Source organism: Scyliorhinus torazame, chromosome 7, assembly GCF_047496885.1.
Source record: "Scyliorhinus torazame isolate Kashiwa2021f chromosome 7, sScyTor2.1, whole genome shotgun sequence".
Classification (NCBI taxonomy): Eukaryota; Metazoa; Chordata; class Chondrichthyes; order Carcharhiniformes; family Scyliorhinidae; genus Scyliorhinus; species Scyliorhinus torazame.
Window position 1 is genome coordinate 316,732,204 of NC_092713.1, and position 6,000 is coordinate 316,738,203.

Sequence of the window (6,000 nt, forward strand, 5' to 3'; positions counted from 1 at the left end):
GTCAGAGGAACAGTGGCCATTGTTCGATTCTGGGTCTATCGGGTCTGGAGAAGTAACTGCTGCTCAGCTGGGCTCATCCGTCTGGTAGCGGGCGTTGAACTTGAACTTGCTTCTGGTGGTGCTGCGATTGGAGATGGACATTGCCGGAGCGCCAGGTCCAAAAGAGATCGAACACATGGCCGTGTCTCTCTTTATCCTTGGGGTTTTCACGCTCTTTTGGGCGGTACTTCGCTTTGGACCCAATAATTCGGCAGGCTTCGATCACTGACCTGCAATTGCCTCGACACCCTGGGCTGGTGAGCGGTGAATTCCAGCCCCGCTTGACCCGGAGTCACAACACAAGTGAAATCAGATGTTGTTTTAAAATAACCGAGGACCTTGGCTGAGCCAATAAACTGCAGTCGGCAGGTTTGTGAATGTAACTCAAAGAAGCTTTTATTATTTAACAGCATTACAGGGCACGACAGTCTCGTCGCGCCTGACTCGGTGACGCGATAATGCAGTTCAATCTTGTGCGTTGCGACGCTTGGAACACCTCGCGTGATCTAATGAGGTCTCCCGATCTGGATCTTGCCCAATGAGCCATTACGTTTATTTAAATATGTCGCCGCCCGATTCTCCCCGATTGTCCTCTCAACCACTGTCTTTGTGCAGGCATGGCTTCGATTGTATCTATCTGCCGCTTCTGTCCAAGGGCTGCTGGAGTGGCGTCATGAGCCATCTTTTCAATGGATACCCTTCGTCACCCAGGAGCCAACCATCCAACTGAGCTGGAGCCATGAACAGCCTTGGTGCCTGAGAGTGTTGCAGAATGTCTGCATCATGGGAGCTGGCGGCATACCTCGCGCAGACTTGGAGAATCTGGGTCCTGTGGTCGCATATTATTTGCACATTTGTGGAGTGGTAACCCTTCCTATTCACGAAGATGCGCTGACCCGTTGGTGCCATAAGAGTGGAGTCTCTGGCTGCCTGGATGTGGGGGAACCTAACAATAGGTGCAAAGCCTCTCAGCTTGTCTGGTTTGGAGCGTCTAGTGATGGATGACCGTGAGCACCCGTCTGAACCAAGCTTCAGTTATGACCTTGACGCAGCTCTGGACAGCTGATTGGGATACTCCACTCAGATCACCACACACCCCTGGAATGATCCAGATGCATAAGAATTGAGGGTCACTGTGACCTTCAGAGTCACTGGCACTGGATGTCCAGCAACAGAGTTGGACGTGATCTCTGACCCAATCATGGAAACATAGAAAATAGGAGCAGGAGGAGGCCACTTAACTCTTCGAGTCTGCTCTGCCATTTGTTCTGATCATGGCTGATCATCCAACTCAATGGTCCTTCCCGCCTTCTCCCCATATCCTTTGATCTCTTTAGCCCCAAGAGCTAAATCCAACTTCTTCCTGATAATGTACAATGTTTTGGCCTCAACTACTTCCTGTGGTAATGAATTCTACAGGCTCACCACTCTCTGGATGAAGAAATGTCTCCGCGTCGCTGTCCTAAATGGTTTACCCCATATTAATAAGGGGATCAGGGGTTATGGGAGAAGGCAGGAGAATGGGGATGAGAAAATATTCGCCATGATTGAATGGCGGAGCAGACTCGATGGGCGGAGTGGCCTAATTCTGCTCCTGTGTCTTATGGTCTTATGGCCTTATATCCTTAGATGGTGATTCCTGGTTCTATACACCCGCACCATTCGGAACATCTTTTCTGCATCCACCTTGTCTAGTCCTGTTAGAATTTTACAGGTTTCTATGTGTGGCCTCACCAAGGCACTGTATAATTGCAGCAAGACATCCCGGCTCCTGTATTCAAATCCTCTCGCTATGAAGACCAACATACCATTTGCCTTCTTTAATGCTTGGTGCACCTGCATGTTTACCTTCAGCGACTGGTGTTCAAGGACACCCAGGTCTCGTTGCATATTCCCCTCTCTCAACCTACAGCCATTCAGATAATAATCTGCCTTCCTATTTTTGTTACCAAAGTGGACACCCTCACATTTATCCAAATTATATTTCATCTGCCATGCATCTGCCCCCTCACTCACTCACTGTCAAAATCACACTGAAGTATCTCTGTATGCTCCTCACAGCTCACCCTCCCACCCAGCTTTGTGTCATCTGGAAAGTTGGAGATGTTACATTTAGTTCCCTCATTTATATCATTTATGTATATTGTGAATAGCTGGGGGCCCCAGCACTCATCCCAATGGTACCCCACTATTCACTGCCTGCCACTTGGAAAAAGCCCTGCTTACTCTTTCTTACTCTTTGTTTCCTGTTTGCCAACCAGTTTTCTCACCATCTCAATACACCAGCCCCAATACCATGAGCTTTAGTTCCACACACTAATCTCTTAGGTGGAACCTTGTTGAAATTCTGACATAATGACGTCATGGGGCACAATTTAACGGAAATGAAACAGTGTCCCGTGTCGAGCGCGATTAGCCGAGTGTTTCCAGGCGCTTGCAACGCCAAGAAAGACCACACTATCGAACAGGACTCTGATTCATATCGGGGTCTCGACGAGGAATCTCTCGCCAAGGCCGTACTCAGTCCCATTTCCTGCACTAATGAGCTCCGCTCGACAGTGCAGGAAGAGGTTGGGACACCATTTAAAATTGGCGGCCCGATATCGGGACCCCCCCCCCCCCCCCACTGCAGCTTCCGAACCTCCACCCCCCCACCACCCCACCCCCCCCCCCCCCCGAATTCCCTAACATAGCTATAACGGGGTCCTGGTGCCCCCCCACACCCCACCTCATAAGGGCAGGGCACCTGGGCACTGCCAGCCTGGTGTCTTCCGCCGTGTCCTCTGCCGACCTTTGCCTGCTGGCCCTGCACCCCTGTGACTGCGCTTCCCCTCTTACTGAGCTCTCTCTGTGAGGCTGCCTGCGGACACCCGACCTCCTCCCCCTTCGGCCCTTCTCTTCCTCAGAGGAGGTGGTGTTGTCATCCCCACCCCCGCTGTGGGGCACACAATCCCCACCTGCTAAAGCAAATGGAACTCTCCCATGCACTGAAGGCTGCAATGGGCAAAAAAGCTGCGGTAGGATTGGGACGATAAAAGAGTGTTCCGCACATTGCTGACAAAGCTAAAAACCTCAGAGGAAATTGGGGGAATTGATGAAGTCTCACAAACTGAAGCAGCAGCAAATTGCTGTCAACCTCCCTTGCATTGACAGTAAACTGTTTCAATTTTGGCAGGTCATTCTTTTAGGTTTTAATTGTTGCTGGAGATTTTTGCCATGCAAGTTTTAACAACTTTTTCTTTCTGTTTCTTTATCCTTTCCTTTTGTTCTAATCTTTTCTTCCGACTCCTTACTCTTCTTTCCGACCTGATTTGACATTGAATTCACCCCCTCTGATTTGAAATTCCGTCTTTGCCCCTGCACCATTCACTTCAATCTTTCAGAATCTTTCAATTTGATTGATGAAGGAGATATACTTGTTGCCCCATTTCACCCAGGTCCTGTTCCGTGTTTCCCTCTCTGCAATATACCAGGTCGCATTTAATTTGACAACTTGACACAAAAATAATTTTAAAATGTAAAGGCAAGTTTAACTAATCATAGAATTTACAGTGCAGAAGGAAGCCATTTGGCCCATCGAGTCTGCACCAGCTCTTGGAAAAAGCACCCTACCCAAGGTCAACACCTCCACCCTATCCCCATAACCCAGTAACCCCACCCAACACTAAAGGCAATTTTGGAGACTAAGGGCAATTTAGCATGGCCAATCCACCTAACCTGCACATCTTTGGACTGTGGGAGGAAACCGGAGCACCCGGAGGAAACCCACGCAGACACGGGGAGAACGTGCAGACTCCGCACAGACAGTGACCCAAGCGGGAATCGAACCTGGGACCCTGGAGCTGTGAAGCAATTGTGCTATCCACAATGCTACCGTGCTGCCCCTGAGTGTAATGGTTTCCACTCTCCAATTCCCCTGCCAAAGCAAATTATGGTCCACTAGCTTTTAAAGGGTAAGTGGACAAATATTTGTGGAACACTTATTCAAAAGATTATGAGGGCACTTCCGGTGGGGGCCATGAGGGGGTATGTCGCACATTTGATAGCTCCCGCCTTTAACGGAATTGTGGACCTTTTTCCCCCGTTTCTTTTTGGATTTTATGGGATAAATCGGTGAAGAGTGAGACAGTAAGGAGAAATCCCCCTCCGGTTTATGGAGAATTGGACCAGAAGTGGCCGTGTGAGAAGACAAAGTCCTATAAGGGAGCTGCAAGGAGAGCTGGTAAGACGGGACAGCATGGCGGAGAAGCAGGGCCGTGGGGAGACACAGTGGTCGACGGATCAGCTGGTGAAGTTTTTCGGGGATTGCTTCGCCAAGCTGAAGAAGGACACGTTGGACCCGATTAAGGCTTCGATTGATCAAGTGGTTCAGAATCAGGGGCGAGATTCTCCGACCCCCCGCCGGGTCGGAGAATCGGCGGGGGCTGGCGTGAATCCCGCCCCGGCCGGTTGCCGAATTCTCCGGCACCGGATATTCAGCGGGGGTGGGAATCGCGCCGCGCCGGTTGGCGGGCTCCCCCCCCAGCGATTCTCTGGCCCGGATGGGCCGAAGTCCCGCTGCAAGAATGCCTGTCCCGACCTCTCTTACCGGCAGGACAAGGCGGCGCGGGCGGGCTCTGGGGTCCTGGGGGGGGCGCGGGGCGATCTGGCCCTGGGGGGTGCCCCCACGGTGGCCTGGCCCGTGATCGGGGCCCACCGATCCGCGGGCGGGCCTGTGCCGTGGGGACACTCTTTTCTTTCAGCCTTCGCCACGGTCTACACCATGGCGGAGGCGGAAGAGACTCCCTCTACTGCGCATGCACAGGGTGCCGTGAGCGGCCGCTGACGCTCCCGCGCATGCGCCGCCCGGCAATGTCATTTCCGCGCCAGCTGGCGGGGCACCAAAGGCCTTTCCCGCCAGCTGGCGGGGAGGAAATCAGTCCGGCGCGGGCCTAGCCCCTCAAGGTTAGGGCTCGGCCGCTCAAGGGGCGGTGGATTCCGCACCTTTGGGGCGGCGCGATGCCGGACTGATTTGCGCCGTTTTTGGCGCCGGTCGGCGGACATCGCGCCAATTACGGAGAATTTTGCCCCAGGTAACCCACGGGAGAGCGGTCCAGGAGGTGGAACAAAAGTTGTCTGAGCACGAGGAGTATATAACCGTGCTGGAAAGCAAGGTGGGGATGATGAACGACCGCCAGAAAAGAATGCAGGAGAAGCTGGAGGACCTGGAGAATAGGTCCAGGAGGCAGAATCTCAGAATTGTTGGCCTCACTGAAGGCAGTGAGGGGTCGGATACGAAGGCCTATGTGACGGACATGTTGGAGATGTTGATGGGGGCTGGGGCGTTCCCTTGGCCCCTGGAATTGGACAGAGCGCACAGAGCCCTCGCGAGGAAGCCCAGAGAGAACAAACCGCCGATGGGCCATGGTGGTACGTTTTCACCATTTTATGGACAAGAAAGAACGGAGCAGCAAGTAGGAGAACTGTGAGTTGCGCATCTATCAGGACCTGGGAGCGGATTTGGCCAAGAAGCGAGTTGGGTTCAATCGGGCAAAAATGACCCTCTTTAAGAAGGGGGTGAAGTTCGGGATGCTGTACCCAGCCCGTCTGTGGGTCACACATGAGGAACGGAACTTCTACTTTGAAAGGCCAGACGAAGTATGGAGCTTTATTAAAGAAATAAAGCTGGAGGTGAATTAAAAGACACTGAAGCCTTGGAAAAGTATTGTGGCGGCGATTTGTTGTGCGGGATTGTATAAATTTAAGTAGCGCTATGTGAAATAATGGGCTGTGTGAATGGTTAAAGGTTGCTTTGTCTTGCAGGGAGCTGGTTAGAGGGGGGGTGGGCTTTGAATTTGGTTCTGCTTTTTGGGTGACTATTTTTCTAAAGTGACTGTTTCTTCACTGTTTTTTCTGATGTTTGTTTACTGAGGAATGTGATGCTTTTGAAATGTTTATTCATGTGGGGGGAGAGGGGAAAGA